General features: G+C 39.3%; 1 protein-coding gene across 1 annotated transcript in view; it reads left to right on the forward strand.

Moving 5' to 3' along the window:
• The first annotated feature begins 6,256 nt into the window (after positions 1–6,256).
• RFX3 (regulatory factor X3) overlaps positions 6,257–20,127 on the forward strand; it is a 110,417-nt gene continuing 96,546 nt past the window's right edge. Inside the window, exon 1 of the mRNA XM_065662814.1 lies at positions 6,257–6,505. The gene's annotated coding sequence lies outside the window, so the exon portion shown is untranslated. The remainder of the gene's footprint in view (positions 6,506–20,127) is intronic.

Raw genomic sequence — 20,127 nt, forward strand, 5'->3', positions numbered from 1 at the left:
GCAAATCTAGCAGTGGGCCACAAAGATCACAAAGAGATTGAATCACAGAATCACAGAATCACAGAATCCCAAGGGTTGGAAGGGACCTCAAAAGATCATCTAGTCCAACCCCCCCCGCAAGAGCAGGGTAACCTACAGTACATCACACAGGAACTTGTCCAGGCGGGCCTTGAATATCTCTCATACAAGGAAAGGCTGAGAAAGCTGGGAGATTTTAACCTGGAGAAGTCTCAAAGAGATCTTATTGAACTAAGTATTTGATGGGTAGAGTAAAGAAGATAGACCCAGACTCTCTCAGTGGTCCCCAAAGACAGGAGAAGCAACAGTGGGCACACATCAAAATACACAAAATTGCATTTAAAAATAAGAAGAAACTGTTTTTTACTGAGAGTGTGGTTGAACACTGGAACAGGTTGCTCAGAGAAGCTGTAAATCTCCATCCCTGAAAATACTCAAACATGACTGGACACATTTGTGCGTCCAGCTGGGCGTGATGAACTAAGGGTGATGAGCTAAGGTGATGAGCCAAAGTTATGGAGCAGGCTGCCGGCAGCAGGCGCACTTGCCCTAGATATCACTGACTTGTAAATACTACTTCTTTCTGTCTCCTCCTGCTTTAAACAAGCAGCCAAAGTCCATCAGCCAACTTCCTGGGACAGCCCTTTTGAGCAGTCAGAGCCCACCTTGCTTGACCACTTTTGCTGGGACAGACAGGTCTGCTTTCATTTCATAGCCCTGCACCCCCCAGCAATGGGCACAGCCAGCATCTTCCCCTGCTCCCCACCTCCACAAACAAACCCACGCCTGGCTTGCTGGGGTGCAGCCCAGAGCTAGCAAGGAGAAACATGGGCTCCCACAAACACCGCTGCACTCAAAGCCACACCCGTGTCAAGCTAGCTCTTGTAACGTTGTAATGTTACAAAACATTATAATGTTGTTAAGTGTTTGCAAGGCAGCTTACAAGCCTGTGGTTTAGACACAAGGCAGTTGCGCTAGCTCTGAGAAGCTAGCCTCCAGGAGAAGTATTGTAAGACAGTGAAAATATACTAAGGAATGCCACAGAGCCTCTGTCAAGTAAATGGGGCTCTGTCTGTGTGGAAGAGGCAATGCACTTTTAAGGCTTTTTACATGCTTGTAATTTTGGATGCTACCAAAAAGTAAATCTCAAAATAGCAACAGATTTTTAAGCTTTAGCATGTAAAAGGTTTTGAGTTCAATAGATTTTATTGTACAAATAAGGAAAGAAATGAAAATACACACAAGAATTTTGGATAAATGTTTTCTCTAGGCTCACTGCAACAGGGTGAAAAAGTGTCATGAAAACCCGTACATATTTATTCAAAAAGAAGGCCATAATGCCCTTGATTGCATAGTACAACTCCCACTGCAAATTTGTTTTTTTATCATATTGTATGTGTTTGGCTAACAGACTTGATATACAAAATGTTATATCACAAACAAAGGCTGTTGTTTGTAAATGCCAAGCCTGCCAAAAGACCCTAGACTGGTCTGCTAGCCCAGCCCAGTAATGAAGTACTCCCATTTAACTTCAACAAAGTCAAACCTATGTAAACAAGTGGATGATTTGGTTTATAATTGTATGCTGAATTTAAATGAAGATCTACTAGGCATATGTTTTTCAGGGCGGATATTGTATTAGAGAAGCTATCAGATTTTTAAAATTCATCTGCAAAACTACCCACTCATGGAGGAGGTAGTACAGTTCTCACAAAAAGTACTGTGTGTTGCATTCCCAAAAAACATTCATTTACTACTTCAGCCATCTGAATTTTTTTCCTAGAAAGGTCAATGCTCTCTTGCTCTTCACAGCAGTTACAAAGTCCAGCCACAATACGGTGAAGACAGGGGATTGCATTAACTCTGCAGGACACCAGAGTGCAGAAAGTGACAATAAATTATTTCATCCTTTGTCAGTACTCTGGAATAGATTCATGTAATCAGAACAGAACAAGGGGGATAATTCCATCCAACCCACAGACTTTCCTGCCATGGACTTTGAGCATAAGAGAGAAATTTTAAAGCCTTATGTGTGGCCACACAGCTAAACACCTTCTTCAGTGTCTGTACACAAGCCAGTGCGTAGACTCAGGAACCTATGGCATTGCCACACCTACAAAAGTCATCAATCTGGCTCCATTCCCTGGCATTAGAAAGTTGGAGCAAAATGGTTTCTAAAGAAATTGCTTAAATGTCTGTCCTAACTCTGGTTAAACAATTATAAACCTTGAATTCAGTCATCAGAGCAATGTCTTCCAGGATTAGGGACAGAGACTAGGAAAAGTGGATTCTCAGTGGCTAGTATAATCTCAGATTTTGCATGGTAACCAAACAAATCTATGTTTAAGATACAATGTGGCTTAACATATGCCTATCCAGTATTTTTACATTTATTGTATCAAATACTGAAGAATGATTACTTTCTTTTATACTGGATTATTTTCACTCATTATATAGGTAAAGCTAGGAATATATGTCAGTATAATTTTAAATAACATAATGGATATTTCTGTGTACGACGCTGGTTTATTACAAACAAGTGTAACCAAATTGTAAGAGACTTTTAGTATCAATTAACATGTCAGCATCCAAGTTAACTATGGATATGTCTGCTACAGCATTATAGTTCATAACAACAGCATGTTGTGAAGGCAAATCTATTATACCCACTTACTGTGCTTTAATTCTCTTCATGGTGCAATCTTACTGCACACAAACTTCACATGCCTTTTCAAGACACCTTTCCAATGATACCAAACTGGAAGATGCATTCTGTAAGTGCACAAAATATGTTTCACCTGCTAATAGGATGCAAGAGCCTCAGCTCAGTGAGTGGGCTGCACCCCATTAAGACTTTCAGTATACAGCAAGCACACAGGTAGCAGCAGAAAGCTGTCAGTATGCAATTTATGCCACACCTTGGAGTGCTTTTTACACACATAAAGGGCCAGGTATCACCTGTTTCACAGTGGTTCTTTACAGTCAGCCTTTACAGTCAGTTCTTGACATCTTGTTTCTTCCTCATCCCTGCAAATGGTGATATTTTCCATGTCTTCTTTATCTCGGAACTGTCAACAGGGTGCCACATTGGAAACTACGGGGAATACAGGAAAGTACACTATTTATAAAACTGTGGACAGAGAGCTTGTAGTTCCAGGAGGATACCAAACTGATGGCTTGCCAGTGATTGTCTCATCAACCTCTGGTGAGAGGACCAGACAGGGTAAAATGTCATTTAAAAAGATGAAAGAATTCCTATGTGGAAAAGTTACAAACTTGTCTTTATGAGATGAGAACCCAGGACTTTCAGAGCAGCATGGCAGTACCAACCACATAAGAGAGGGCCTAAGCAATGAAGAGACAGACACACTACTGAGCCTCCTGCACAAGGCATTGTGGCCGTTTGTTCCCACTCCCAAGGTCAAACACGCAGACTGCACTTGTAGCTAAGTCAGGCTTAATAACGGACTCTCAGTTTCTCAACTATCTGGTACAGATTTATAGAAGAACCCTGGTACTGAATGAATTGAAAGGACATGTGACCAGCAGGTTGAGGGAGGTGATTCTCCCCTTTTACTCCGCTCTGGTGAGACCCCACCTGGAGTGACACATCCAGCTCTGGAGTCCTCATCACAGGAAAAACATAGACCTGTTGAAGTGGGTCCAAAGAAGGGCCACAAAGATGATGAGGGTTGGAACACCTCTCCTATGAAGAAAGGATGAGAAAGTTGGGGTTGTTCAGCTTGGAGAAGGTTCCAGAGAGAAGTTACTGTAGCCTTTCAATACTTCGAAGTGAGTTTATAAGGAAGATGGGAAGAGACTTCTTAGCAGGTGCTGTTGCAACAGGACAACAGGTGATGGTTTTAAACTAAAGGAGGGCAGATTCAGACTGGATATAAAGAAGAAATTTTTTACAATGAGGGTGGCAAAGCACTGGAACAGGTTACCCAGAGAGGTGGTAGATGACCCATCCCTGGAAACATTCAGGGGCAGGTTGACCGACCTTGTTGAAGATGTCCCTGCTCGTTGCACAGGGGTTGGACTAGATGACATTTAAAGGTCACTTCCAACCCAAACTATTCTATAATTCTATGACCTTGTATTCATAGGTAGAGATGCTCGCATAGACTAAAACATTTTGCAAATATACTTATCCAAGAGAAGAATATAGATACTTATACACATATATTTTAAATTTCTGCCAAGGCCTGATTTAGATTTGCTTTTTTCCCACACAAACACAAAATGCCATGATGAGAACACAAACCAACAGCCCAGTGTTTTTATCCTTCAACTTTATGACATTTGTATCTTACCCTATTCATTCTGCCAAGCAAATAAGCATGCCAGTGACAACCAACACTACAGAAAAGACCGCACAGTATCAAGAAATAAAAAAAATTAAGATCAACACTTTCTCTATCAATGTCACTAAAGCTCTACCATGGAATCAAGCCACATTGCTCTAGCAACAATTTTCTGGTAAAACTACCTGGTGTCCAACACCTTTTTTATCCTCTACATCGTTCATATGAAATTTATAAGAAAACACAAATTCTCAAACCTTTCAACATGTTACCAGCTAACTACAACTACCTGAATTGCTGGACAGAATAAAAGATGTTTATCAAAATATCTTTTACCTTTAAACAAACTGACTGCTTAAATACATTGCTATGTATTATCATTACAATAGATCGTTTACAGTTGTACCTTATCTTAGTGCTTCTGATTGACAAAGCTATTATTGCAAATAAGTGTGAGCTATTAAAACACACAGATTATCACTGAGGTTGAAGACTGCAGTAGAGCAGTTACCAGTTTAGCTTCTCAAGAAGATCAGGTTTCACAGCTGGAAGTAGTAGGACTTCAGCTGTAGAAGTGCAGTTTTATTAATTCAAGATTGTTCTGTCATAGACTTAGAGCTCCATCAGTAAAGACTTTATTTTTATATACTTACAGATTTTTCAGGGTTTTTTGGTAAATGGTTATTATGGCTGTGATGGTTACATGGAGCCCTGAAAATCACAGTAAACTATAATCAATGTTTTGCAAACACTTCTGTGGTATGGAAGAGCAATTTAACGCAATCTGTTCCTGTAGGGACAGGTGTAGTAGCGTGCTCATAGGGTACATGAAGCTAATGTCAGGTACGTACAGTGACAGGTATGCAAAAGGTGTCGAGATTGTTAAACCATGTGCTGGTAACAGAACATGTGAGGATACAAACCAGCACACAGGAAGCAGTCATGAGAAAATTAGGTGGCTTACATACATTACAGGCAAACATTACTAGCTATAACAGCAGCTGTGTACAGAGCTGTGGAGGCACTTTGCAGGTTAGTAAAGAGCTGCAGATGGGGGTACACTGGGACTACAGAGACACCGTCGTGGCCATTAATGCATCCAGAAAGCCACCTGCTCCGCCACGTCACTCGTCCCCCAGAAACACATCTAGAATGAACAGACACCAACTGCCACAAAGACAGCAGCCGCTTTTCACAGCTGCGTGTCAGCACCGCACCTCGGCCCCACTACCTGCACAGGGTCGAGGTAACTGCGGCCCGTCGGCGCGGCATAGCCAAGGGGACCCAAGCAAGCCACCAGGCGCCCCGGTGCCTTGGCTCGGCCACAGCACGGCCTTGTGCCTCCTCACCGGAATACCGCAGGAGGACAGGGCCATCGCTGAGCCACGCGGCTGCGTGCCCGGGTGCAGCCGTTCACTCCCGCCTTAAAATGGCGGCAGCCGCGTCGCTCCCCCACCGCCGGGGGCTCCTCGCTGCCATTTTCCGAGGGAAAGAGGCGTGGGTCGCCTGTGACAGGCGGCGGTGGGAGGGGGAGAAAAGCCGCCGCTGGGCCCCACTTCCTGCCCGTCCCGCCCAGCGGCGAGCCCCTTGCCCGCGGGCGGGCGCTCTGAGAGCCCTCCACCGGCAAGCGCGCCGCAGCCCGACCAGCGGCTCCCCTCCCGCCGGAAGTGGCGTCAAGCGGCCGCGGGCCCGGCCCAGGCAGCACCCGCACGGCCACGCCCCTCGCCGCGGGCCCCGCGCCGCCACCGGCCGCCAGCTGCCCCATCGCGCCTCCGCTGCCGCTGCCTCCGCGCTTCCGTCCGCGCCGGCAGCCCCCGTGCGGCCGGAGAGCCGCGTGGGACCCGGCCCGGCTGCGGGAGCCGCCCCGGCAGCCCGGCTCCGTCCGTTAGGGCAGGCCCCGCCTCTTCCGGGACTCTCTGGCTGGGCCGCCGCCTCCTCCTCCCTCGCTCGCTCTCCCTTTTGTGAGTTATAGCAACCGTTGCCTTGTGAATCAAGCGCCATAGTCACCGTAGTCCTGGCGACTGTTACCCATCAACAACAACCGCACCTCTCCTGCTCCTCCTCCTCCTCCTGCTGCTGCTCCTCACCCCCTTCCTCATCGTCACCCACAACAACAACAACAACAGCCACCTCCAGCAGCAACGACAGCGGGAACACCACCACAGCCCGCCTCAGCCCAGGTGAATACGCTTGTCGGGCGCACGCCGGCCCTCCCCCCGCTCTCCCTCCCCCAGCCGCTGCTTCCCCAGTTTTCGCAGCATCCGGGCCGGGGTGCTCCCTTGGGCAGCGCCGTTGGCTTCGGCGCAGCGAGGGGTACGTGGGTCGCCCTCACGGCTCCCCCGCTTTTCCCTGCCGCCACCCGTCTCCGTCCCTCTCCCCTGTGCCTTTCCTCCCCCCCCCCCCCCCACTCCCCGCCCCGCTGTCCCTGGGTGTACTTTGCGGTTGGGTGGGGAGTGCGTTCTTGAGAGGGGCGCTTGGGATGGGGGTGCCTGTTGGGCGGGGAGGGGAGCTGGCCGCGGTGCGAAGTGAGGAGGAAGAGTGGCTTGGCGGTGATGGGGACGGAGGCACGCTTCTGGGACCTCCAGGACAATTGCATGGATGCGGTGGGTATGCATCTTACTTGGTCTCTCGTTTGCATGGATGAGGGAACGTAGAAATTGGGGAACGAGGCTCCGGCCACATTCTAAGGTTACTTAGTTGAAACCCGAAAAAAACAGTGGGGAGGGAGGAAAGATGCAGCCAGACGCGGATCCTGTAGCACACCAAGAGGCAGGGGGTGTTTTTTCCTTTTTACTTACAGGGGCCTTGTTCTGATTTGACGCGACTAATTGTTGCAGATTTTTGTAAACTTGACGTGTCTTATAATGGTACTCTTGTGCTATCGATCGTATCAATCACTTTTTTGTGCTTTATGTAGCCATGTATTTTTTTCTTTTATTCATAATTAATGTTGCTGCTTATTTTAGTGCAAGCTGTATTTTCTTTGTATTGTGAAGCGTTTTTCTGCTTATTCAGTACCACCCCCACCCCCCATACTCACACAGAGCAGAAAGGGTTTTTTCCTTTCTGCACTCCTTCTGCAGGGGATTATTTTTTAAATGATGCTTTCATACTGCCAGTGCATGTGCAGATCTGGTTTATGCACAGTGAATTATGTTCATCTGTAGAGAATTTATTTCATTTTCCTTAAACTCTCCACAATACAGGAAATTCAGGATACTGACTGTGAGTTTGTGTGCTGAGCAACACAAAGAAGGGAGAAAACAAGAAACAGTACTAAAAAAAGTCTTTGTGATTTCATAATTGCCACCGTATTTCATGAGTACCTTTGGGAAAGAGGGATGAGGCAACTTTATACCTCGCAAGGAGCAGTAGTGGAAATTGTTATTAATGAGGATGGTTTACATTTGTTGTTTTTTTTTTTTTTTTTAAAATCCAGAATGCTTGTTTTCTTCATCCTTTTTGTGTCTGCTTATTAAGATATCGAGATCTGCGTCATCAGTGATACCAAATTATACTTTATATACTTCTTAAATTCTGTTAGATACAGTGAATTTTTGGCATCTATTATGGCAACAAAATTCTCTTATAAAATCTCCATATCCATATTGCACTCTCCCGTTAGACTTGTAAAATCGTGTGTGGCAAGCTGAATGATAACTTATTTATTTCCTTATTGCTTTATTTAGTAAAATAGGAAAAAAGATGTTCTTGATTTTAATGTAAACCCTACCATTATAATTGTATGTACACTTTTTCTGGGTTTATATCTGTAGAAGCTGGTATAAAATGCAGGGTTTCTCACTGCAATTTCAGCAATAATATATTTGTTTGTCTCACATTTGAACCACAAATGATTGTGACATGGGCAATTTTTCCAAGCAGCTATCAAAAAAAACCATGCTAAGCTGTTAGTGCACTGTCGATATGAATATTTCTTAGGCTAAGGCATATTGGATGTGTCTTTTTTTTTTTTTATGTATGTTTCATGGGCCAGCAAGAACTTTGAAAATATATTATTTCAGTAATGACCAAAGTTTTCTACATCATCATCTTTTTGTGATTTCACTCAAAGATGAAACCACTGAGTACTGATTTTCTAGGTCTTGATGTTAAATAAGCTCTAAAGACAGTAAGAATTCTCAGTGGGACTTACAGTACTGTATCAGTTATATGACACAGTTAAATCATAAAGTATTTGTCATTTTATTGGGTAAATTATATGATTCATTGGTTGTAAAATCTTTCCTGGCCATCCACTGTTGTTGAGAAGAGAGGATACTCATTCTGCTCCATGCCTTTCTTGAGTAGCCCTCTTACAGCAGGACAGAATACTGCTTGGGATGGAATCCTTCCTAGGTGTTGAATCTCTTTGCAGAACATGTATTCAGACATCTGGTAACAATGGAAAGTGCATGCGTAGGCTCTTAGACAAACTTTCTGTTTTAACTTTGTGAGGAGACATGCATATGTTTCTTAATAAATCAGATTAAAAGTATATGATTTTGTCTAAAAACAAAGACTTTTTTAGTACTATTTAGCCATATGTTCTTTAGAAAGTGACTGCAATTTGAAAAATAATTATGCAACTGTAATCACCTGCTTTAATGTTACGGACTTTACTGAGAAAGGTGTTGACTTTTTGTTCTCTAAAATATAGTAATGATTACAAGATCTGCATTATGCGTTCTATTTCCTAATGCTGTCAGTTGTCAAATAGCTGATGCTTGTGATGGTAACCAGTGTTTGAAAATGAGGTGGCTTCTGATTTATTTTTTTTTCCCCATTGGTTTTTACGGCTTAGACTTTGTAACTGTCTAATTGTGTTTTAATGTATCCTCATGAGCCTCAATGGATCATATGCTCTATTCTGTTATTACTGAATAACCCTACATTGTGCTACTCTGGAGAAACTGTTTCAGTAATGTAATGTAGGTAAATGAAATGGAAATCAAAGATACAGTGCTGTTAAGGAGTTTAAAGTCAGAGTGCTTTATTTGATAATTAGGTTTGGCTTTGTTAGCATTATCCTGTTTCTTGTTCCCACTTGATAGGGTAGTTTGCTAATCACAAAATTGTCTAAAGAATAAATTTCTGTAATTTTTTTTTTCATTTACTACACTTTACATTGAGAAGGAAGGCTGTTATTATTTCCCTCTCTTCTTGCAATGTAAGCAAGTATCTAAAATGCAATAATCTTTTATCATTGCACTTCTAGCTAGTGTTTCTAGCTTCACTTTGTCCTCTTATGAAAGGTTTCCTTCCCTCTTAAGGTACTCTGAATTAGTTGTATTTTTACCTGCAGTAAAATGAATAGGTTTTTAACAATATAAGTTGTATGACTCTTGAAGTCCTTTTTAAAAATTATTTTCACCTGAAACAACATGTTGTGAGTGCATCACAAATACAGAATAAAAAATAAGCTTTCAGAGGTACTGAAGTGCCCTTGTAGTTGGAGTTCCATTTCAAAATCAAGCTCTTTGTTAAATGAATGTTATTACAATACCAAAAGCAGTATGTTTTTAAATTATGAATGAAGCTACTTATTTTATTACTAATAATGAGAGCTGAAAAATTAATGAGGCTTTTAAAATGAATAGGCTAATGCTTAAATCCTGTTTTTCTGTTCACCACAAGTTTATCTACGTATTTCTGGTAACGTTCGTTGTCAATCGCAACAGGACTTCTGTTTTCTCACAGTCCCAGTATTTTTGAAATTTAGGGAGCTGTGCATATACTGTTTGGCTAAATCTACTTTGTTAGGGACAGATGGCTGATTTAAACAGGTGTCACTTCCAGTTCTTGTGTGTTGTGTTGAGACTTCCAGAGGTTTACAAAAGAGCTGCTTAAAGCAGGTGGTGATCTCTGCTTTTGTGGTTAGGAAAATGTACTTTTGTAGGAAATTATTTTACCGGTGAGTAGGAGTGTTACAGTAGTTAACATGTCATATCAGAGTTTGAGGTGTTCCATATAGTATAATCATGTTATGTTTTTAATTCTGTTCTCATTGGACTTTTAAAGAGGTGTGACTATTTGGGTGTGAAATTTAGCAGTTTGCAACTGTGTGATAATAATTTGCTTTCTTTCAAAACCTGGAGCAGATACATTGCTTGATGTAAACATTTTTTTACTGAATTACCTTTTTTTCTTAAATAATGTTTAACATTATTTTTAATAAAAATGACCTATTAAGAACTTAGGGTAAATTTCAAACTTTTTTTCCCCCATATTAGCACGCCTGCAGTTTTCCTTTTGTAAAATTATTTTGTTCTTTAATAGTTGTAATTTCCCCAGTTATAAAACATTTTATTAGAAGCAATGAAATTGGAATTTGATTTCTAATAATTCTTAGGCATTTTTTGTTTCTAAGGATTTTCCTCTTTTTTTTTTTCTTTTTTTCTTGTTTTCTTTCTCATAATAATGACTGGTGTTTATTCATAGTTGTTTTCTTTCTAATAGATGCACCAGAGGGTGCTATGCTATTTGAAATACAAAAAGAAAAGAAAATTCTAAAAAAAATCTTTCAGATATACTCAAATCACATATATGTTATCAGTGTATCTTACATTTTTTTTTCTGCTTTTTTCTGTTCATTGCAATATATCAACCTTCCTATTTTGGCAGTATTATGCTAAAAAGCATGGGAGAAATTGGCTGTTCATAGCTGAGTATATCTCTGTGTGTGGGTACATACACACACACTTAAAATACAATCGCTGTTCATTGAAAGAGACCAAATATTTATGTGTAAATTATGGCTATATAGCATATAGCTGAAATAGTGTATGCTTACTGAAGTAAATTATTGCTCATCTGAAAAGTTAGATGAACTTACTTAAGAAACAAATGCATTTTGGAGTGACTTTTATTGTAGGTTATATTTTTTCATTTATAATCTGTATTCATATTTTATGTAACTTGTACATTTATAGCTGAATTCTTTCTAAAAAAATTGATTGCTGTTTATAGTTGTTTTTGTTCTGTTTTGTTTTTCCTTTGTTGCTGGAATTCTTCCTGGGTGAAACTGAGGTTGAAGTTTACCTGTTTACTTCCAAATTGCAAAAGACACATGGGCTCTAGTTGATTAGGATAGGTATCTTTCTCAACTGATCATCAGTTATGGGAAAGAAAAAAACCCCAATAACCCCACTAAAACCCTCAACCCCCCAAAAAACATAATGAAAGAAAACCAGCATTAAAGTAGTATCCTCTGCATATTTGAGTATCACTGTGTTACATTGCAAAAATTTCTCTATGTGTATATGAACCTAACAGATTAGAATTTCACTGTTGTAACTTCCATAGCTTAATAATATCTATTGTTTTTCCATACACCATAAGATTAATAAGTTAATGTTTCTTCTGTGCATATGGATAATGGTGTCTAGTGCAGTACAATTTTCCATTGCAAACATGTGGAAAGGTGCAGGTTGTTTTTACTGTTCCACTGTGGTAAATTGTTTGTCTTTAGTTTCCTAGCTTCAGATATAGTGGCCCAAAATCAAAAGGCAGTGGATGGACTATACTATCGGTTGTATTAAAAAAAAAAAAAGTAATAAAAATAATAATGCCTGTGTTACAATTTTAATACATTTTAATGAGGCTTGGAAGTTTAAATTTTGGCAATTCAGACTTCCTCTGTAAATTTGTAACTTCTGACTTGTCTTACTTGTTTAAATTCTTTAGTGGCATCTGTAACAATGCTGTGGGAACACCAAAGAGTATATATTAATTGCTAAATTTGAGTGGTTTTTATTCATTCATTGATAAGAGGAAAAAAAATACCTAGCATGTTTTTAAAGGTCATTTCATCCACCCATGGACCCAGTACATTGAGTATATATCAACTTCTTAGACTTCCTTCGAGGAAAGAGTTTCTTTAGTTCTTTCATTTTCATCTTATTGAAATCTTATTTCAGATAGGTTTATAAGGTCTTTGAGGCAAGAGCCATGTATTTAGATTTTGTTCAGGCTTTGGATGCTACCACTACGACTAATGACTCATAGCCGCATTTATTGAGGATTTGCCAAGTAAATGGCTTCTCTCTTCTGTTTTATTACCTTGTGATAATTAATCTGTGTTTTCTCTTACATACTACCTCAGGGATGTGTTTTGAACACTTAAAGTCACTGTAGTTAAATCATACAACATTGCAAAGTAGAAGTAGAAACTGGCAAATCTGTTAAAAGCTTCAGTATGTCACTTTTCAGGTGCCATTGAATCACTTTAGTCTGCTTCAGTCAAGGTGTTGTGTTTTCTTTTTTGATAGCTTCTTTTTCTGTGTTGCTTACCTATACTTCCCTTATGAAGAACTGAAGAAACGTAACAGCATTCTGAGCCAGAGGTACATACAATACAATCGTTAAGGTTATATATAGCTATGTATTATGCTTATGTGGAGCTAAAATTCAGAAATACATATTTAGCTCCAATAAGCTAGTTCATGTCTGCTGAATTTTCAGGTGATGCATTTTACATTGCTTCCAGAGTAACTTTGGTCTGATTTTCTCCTTCTCCTGCCCCACACCACCTCCACCCTTAACGTACCAAAATCCAAGGGGTGAAAGGGAGCACTGTTTGGTTATGTAGCTCCATTAATCTGACAATGGTATTGGATATTTGTAGGCTATCTGAAAGGTTTGCTTGCTAGTGTATTAGATGACCAGGATTGCCAATTTGAGCTAGTGTCTTTCAGTGTGATCTGTTGAAGATTATCCACAAAGCATTTACAAAGACGGCTACTGGTCTGTGTAGCCTCATCTATAAAAAATGAGATTCTATCACCTTTTTTTCTTTCCTATCTCTTTGTAGCATTCTGCACTGTGAGCAGCTGAGAGTGCATTTTGACAGTGCAAGTCTTAGATGAGTTGTACTGCAAAAAGTAACTAGTATTTATTAGGGAGGACTAAGTCTACTCATTAAAGGTAGGTGAAAGCAAAAATAACAAATTAATTGTAATTCTCTTGCCATTGGAACGAGTGGTAGATGTCAGGATTTCTGTCTTCATGTTAAATGTCTGAAATGTGAAGATTCACCTTCTATTTAACTGCTGCAAAAAGTTTTCAGAATTCTCCATCTAAAGCCCCAACTACTTTTCTGCTCTCTCTCTCCCTCCCCCTTCACCCTCCCCAAGTCTGTGCTGTATTCTTACCTCTTTGATATTTCGTTTTTTACATGAGCAGGAGAGATGGTAGATGTACAGGTTTAGTGAAGGTAGTTATTTTCCTACTCCACATTCTTGTTGAGGAGTTCTTCCATTAGGAAGAATATGTAGCTGTACACAAAGTATTGTTAATTTGTATTTCTAGTGAAGTTTTTACGTCCTATGTTTATTACGGTGATTCAATGTTAATGGCTTTGGGTCTCTTTGAGAATTTGTAAAGAAAATAAACTTGCCTTAAAACTACTTGCTTTAATTAAAAACCTGTGCTTACTTTTTAAAATCTTTTTTTAGGAAAAGAATTGTTCTATAATCACCATTTTAAAACTAAATTTACTCAACATTTCTAATTAAAACCCCTAAATTAATGATCAGATCACACACAGTTTACAGTTAATTATAGGAAGTTCACGTTTAGATATCTATAGGTCCACAGACTATTATACCCATTTATAAAATTAACATATGATTTATGAAAACTATTTAGATTATTTCTGCAGAAAGGTCTGCTTGGACGCATTCCTGTGTAACCTGCTCTAGGTGGCCCTCCCTTGGCAGAAAGGTTGGACTAACTGATCTCCAGAGGTCCACTGCAGCCCTCACAATTCTCTGATTCTGTGAAGGTCTGGCTATATTCAAAGTTACGTTAGCCTTGGCTGGTGAGGAGCAGTTGAACTACCTGCATAGTAGCTGATTTACCGAATTAACTGTTAGCCATGAGGTAAAACTCATGTCCTAGTTTGTTGAACATTTGTAGCTAAGGTCATGTCAACATGTTGGTTTGCATGTAGTATTTAGTTCACTCCTATTTCATTTGGCCCACTCTATGTTAAACCACTTCAGCTGAGTTGCAGTGTGCTAAAGAGTCAGTAAATAACTCTTCCAAATTTATTTTATTGTTTTGTATCAGATTTAGTAAATGGAAAAAGTAGAATCCAGCAGACTTTGAAGAGTTGATTCTGTGTAATAATAGTAGCAATTCTGTGTAACTTCTAGGAAGACTATTATTTGGAAAACTCTTCTGTAAACTGTATCATCCTTATGGTTGTTTTAGGGATTAAAACATGCTTAGTTTTAGAATAGAGGTATGTATCACAGAAGTATGGCTGCATTCTCTTATTCTGTGGAAATCCTCTTGTGCTCAGATTCTAGGTTTTGAAGTGAGGCAAGTGAGAATGAGCTAATGTGAAACTCTACGTGGTATTGTCTCTTTCCAGTTTTCCAGGTACTTTCCAACTGAAGACTGTCCTGAGTTGCTCTCTTGAGTTTTTCTCCAGCTCTCTGAAGCTCGTTTGTACTGTAAGGAGCATAATCCTGACATGGTATTTCAAGGAACAGTAGTGGGCAGATAAATTTGTAGCGGTTTTGGTGCACTGGGTGTGTAATTATGTGGAGATAAGAAAGGCTTAGGGCTTTCCAAACCTCAGGCTGGATCACAGAGTTCAGGTTTTGTAACTGAAGTACACTTCACTAGTGAACTTACGCCAAATTAAGGGCAAGGTTTATTTACAACAGACTGAGAATTAGAATTGGTCATACAAAGCAGTAGTATAATTTATCATGCAAGTAGTGATTCTGTTTTGTGGAACAGAGCTTCTAGTATTTTAAAGGTTGTGTTTCTATGCCGGTTCAATTGCAGCTGTTTGGTGTGTGGTTTTCCATGCTGTTGTTTCAAGTCATCCAGATGGTCAGTAGTTGGAGAGTGTGACCTTATGAACTTATGTGGTCTGGGTTATTCAGATTTCAATTACCATCTTATATATCAGTAGTTGTTTGGGGAGGCAGATCTTGCTAAGATTTAAATTTCGGGTACTAAAATTGCTTGCCATGATCCTGATTTGAGACACCAAGTCGTTTTCTGTCTTTAATGGGGTTTGAAGGTGTTCAGTATCTTCAGTCTTTTCTATACTATAGATTTTTTTCTGATTGACTTCTGAAGAAACTGACATTTCTTGACTTATGGGAAGAGCTAGGCACAGGATTATAAGTGATGTGGTGACCAACTTTCATCATTTAAGAAAGACATAGTCTTCACGTGGTCTTAAGTCATAAATTATACATCACAAACGTTTTTCAGATAGCTGAGATGAAGGTGAGTTTTAGGATTGCTTTGCATATGGAGGACTGCCTTTTAAGGACTCCTACTGCTTGATTTGAGGATGATATACTGGCTTAAATGATTGGGATCTGGGACAACCGAGTGCTGTAAATCTCAGCAGCTTTTAATGACTTGTGTCCTCAGCACAGTCATAAGCTTGGGATACTCAAAAGTTCCTGTGTCAGCATAATTGTGTTATCGAACACAATTGAAGGATGGTTACTCTTTGGCTGAATTTCTTGAAAGCTTAACATCAACAGGCTGGCCATCTGTAGCCTACTGAAACAAGATTAAGCTGGAGCTAGCAGTTCATGGTTTTGTTTTGGTTTGTGGTTTTTGTTTTTGTTTTTGTTTTTTTTTTTGGTCTTTGTTTTTGTGGTGGTTTTCTTGTTGTTGTTTGATTTGGGTTTTTTGTTTGTTTGTTTGTGTTGTTTTGTTTTTATTTTTTACCTGTACTGAAAATACCTAATGTTTTTATTAAAGTATAAAATTTTCTTCTCACACCTTATAGTATTGGAAAAGGTATAATGTCCAAAGCAGAAAAACAGATGTATCTGAGAGGAGATTAGAAATTAAGTTTTGGTCATCTATAACAAAGCAAAGAGTGTCTGGGGGAAGTTTTGACCAGAAATCCTAATGTACGTAGTCCAAATCTGTTGTATAGGAAGAGCAACATAGCAGGATTTCGCCATTAAAAATGGCTTGAAGTTGTAATTGGATGTTAATAGTGGGTATAGACACGTTGATTAATAATATGTAAAGTCCTCTAATAAAATCAGCTGTGTCATCTCCATAAACCAAACTGCCTAGTCACAAGTGAAACTGCTTTATAGCTGTGCTTCTGAACTTCCAGTGATCTGCTTTCATCGGCTAATACTTATATTCTGTTTTAAAAAATATATTCTACATGAAGTACTTGTGTCTTTCATGTACTGATTCAAAAACTTTTTACATACTCTAGATACAGCATTTAATTTACTAGTATGGAAATGGTTAAGTTTGCCATAAAACCAAAGGAACAGAAGATGCTTAGGGCATTCAGTGCTGTGTCCTTTGGTTGTTGTTTTTTTTCTCGAAGAGCAAAAGATATGTGGCAGATAATTTCATAGGAATAAGAATCATCTAGTAGGGCATCACCTTTTAATCTAGGTGGTTCAACCTTGTTAAATGGAATTACATTATGGAAGTGGGTAAAACTGGTGGTTTTGCACGTCTCTGCTGTTTATGTATAAAGCGTGTTTTCTCAAATAGTCTGTTAACACAGAGTGTTAGTGCATTTTCTCTTACAACAAATGTATAGATTATCTGTTGTAATCGTGGGATTCCTTTGTGCTACTTGGTGAAATCTAGTACAAAAGCTGACACTGAAGAAAGGATTCTCTTTTAGCTTACTTTTACAGTAATCTACTTGCCAGAAGGGAGAGGAATACCAGTCCTGTGCAGCTGTTCTAGGTCTCCACAAGACCCTCAGCCAGTAGTTTGTAGACTATGGGCTGGGGACAGAGTGCTTGGAAAGCAGGGCTGTAGAGGAGACCCTAAGGTCCCCGGTTGGCAATAAGCTGAACGTGAGCCAACAGTGTTCCTTGGTAGTAGAGATCAGCAGTATTTCTTGGAATGTATGAACAAGTGTACAGGAAGGAAATTGAGGGAAATTATTATCCCACCCTTCTCTGGAGTTACTAGGCAACATCTACATCCATGTTTAGTTTTGCCCTCACCATCCTGCCATTATGTGAAAAATGTTGGTAAACTGGAGTGTAGCAGAGGGCAACTAAGATAGTCGGGAGCTGGGAGAGCAAACGTCTAGGAGGAGACACTGAGGGACCTGGGCTGGTTCAGTCTGGAGAAGAGCTTCATGGTCCTAACAGCAGCTTTGCCTAGTACCTGCAAGAGATCATCAAGAAGATGGAGCCAGTTTTTCACAGTGGTGCATGGTGGAAGGATGAGAGACAATGTTCCCAAGATAAATCAAAAGCTTTACACTGGAGATAAGGAAAATCCTTTTCCCTATGAGGACAGCCCAGCAATGCAGCTGGGGCCAAGCAAGGCTTTGTCATCTCTGTCCTTAGAGATTTTGAAGCCCTGACTGTATAAAGCCCCTCAGATGCCAAGTCTGAGCCTGCTTTGGGAAAGAAGTTTGACTTGAGAGCACCTGAAATCCTCGGCAACCTGAATGATACTATGGTTTTTCTTGTGACACTGACTTTACAGAAGTTCCTAGGCTGTAATTAGTTTGTCATCTTTTTCATGTTGGTCAGTTCCTTTTCTTAGGCCTGCAGCTGAATCGTCATCTCTGGAGGTAAAAGAGGAGTGATAGTATCTAGAGCCAAAATCACAAAATAGTTGTCTGAGACTTATCACAAAGATATCATTTGGGTGCCCAAGAGATGATGTCCCTAAGATCACAGAACTCTTACGTTCATTTTTCCTTCAGTGCATTACTACAGTTATGTTATTTTGGTCCAACACTTTATTCTCTGGATTTCACAAACTTAGGACTGGACATAGACTGGGTTCCATGCATTTACTTATGAAACAGTTTACAATGAAACCTTGAGAATTCTCACTGGAGCCCTGCAGCAGCAAAAGTAACAACCATATAAAAAGCTGCAATAGAAGAAAAACTAATTTGTTAGTCTCTTCAGGAAACGGCAACTATGGATCTAAAAAAGCAAGAAGGAAAGAGCTTGGGTGAATACATGACAAAGCCAAACCCCAGTTGTTGATTTCCATGGACTTTTATTTGTGTGTATTTGTTAGGGTCTTAAATTTCATTTCTTAATCCTTTCATTGTAGTAAAACAGGAAAATAAAAAGAAAACTGCAACCAAAATTTTTATTGGATTTTATTTAAAAAATTAAAATTAATTTGATATTTCTTTGCTTCATGGAGAACAGTTCATGGGTATTGATGAAGCATTCTGTTCTTTGCTGACTGACTGGTTTGTAAGTGCTATTCAAGAAACAAAGGCCAGGAATCTGAAAACTGTTATGCTTCTTGGGGGGTGTGGGGGGGTGTGGTGGTGATGGTTGGTTTTTTGGGTTTTTTTTTTGTGGTTTTTTTTTTCATTTCTTTTTATTTTTGCTTTGTCTTTTTTTGTTAGCATGTTTGGGGTTTGGGGTTTTGGGTTGTTTGTTTTTTTTTTTTTTTTGTTGGTTGGTTTGTTTGTTGTTTTTTGTTGTGGGGTGGTTTTTTTTTTTCTTTTTTCCACCAGTAATGAGGATATCTAAAATACTTTCCATACAGATGATCATTTCTGAGTGTCTGCAAGGAAGTGTTTGTCTAGAAAAAAATGTTCCTTTAATCATGTAGATGCAAATATCAAATGAATAGCAATGATGGAGATGAAGAGCAATGGTGTAAGGAAGTGTATATGGCAGTAACTGCTATTGGTGAAAGTATTTTTGTGATCAGTACTTCTATTGATTGTACTGGTTCTGGTTTGGTTTGTTTTTTGGTTGGTTTGTTTTTGTTTTGTTTTTTTTTTTTGGCTGGGGTTTGATCACTTTGGGGCATCCAGATGCCAAAGTCCATAGCAAAATTAATGTATCTCTTACTGTTGCTCAACACAGCTTGAAGGATGAGCAGAGACATAATGTATATAGCACTAATTGTGATACAGTCTTGATAATCAAGGTTGTACCAGAAAGTAATCTCTTTATTTAAATTCAGATGTTTCATTCTTGTCTCAATCAAATTCAATGACTAAGGTGTAAACAAGCAAATGCATTATTCAGAACCTGCATTTTGATTTTATTCATAAATTGTTAAACTTACCTCCCTCGAATTTGAGAATTTCAGTGGAGAGGGACATAAGATTTCCATAAAGTGTTTGCAGTGCATTTTTTCTTGGGAAAAATCCTTTTCCAAGTTGAGCTAAATAACTGAATGCACAGTGAAACTTGAAATGTCCTAAAAGATCCATCACCATAACACAATCATTACTTTTTTCAAGTATCTCTATTCTACTGTGCTTGTCTTTAAGAACATTCCTGTCAAGTAGGGTACATACCTGAATTTTGGAAGTGATAAAAATGAGCACCAAGAAAATTTCTGATACAAGTTTTACTGAGCAAAACAATGAGCTTTGAGAAGAAAATTAAATAGAATAGTATTTAGCATATCTCAGAAACTCCATAAGTAGTATTCAGTGTTGGTGTTGCATGTGTCATAGTTTAGATATTTATGTTCTTGTATGATAAATCAGATAGCTTATGATATCCATTTAATAATATTAATTAACTGTTACTTGGCAATTATGAAAAGCAATGAAATTATGGAAGTTACATAGTCATAGATTTTTATTTTAAGACTTAGAAATCAAATTCAATTTCTGCTGTTCATGACATATACCTTTAATAAATATTGTCACTGAACATATTTGCATTGTTATTCGATGTGTGTGCAGTAGGGTGGAGCCTCATAAATCTTACTAAATAATTATAGAAATCAGTTAACATTATCTTTTATTAAACTGTCTTTCAAAAGTAATTTACATTACGCAAACATCAAGGTTTTTGTCAGATATTATGAAAATTTCTGT

Source organism: Lathamus discolor, chromosome Z (genome assembly GCF_037157495.1).
Source record: "Lathamus discolor isolate bLatDis1 chromosome Z, bLatDis1.hap1, whole genome shotgun sequence".
NCBI classification, from domain to species: Eukaryota; Metazoa; Chordata; class Aves; order Psittaciformes; family Psittacidae; genus Lathamus; species Lathamus discolor.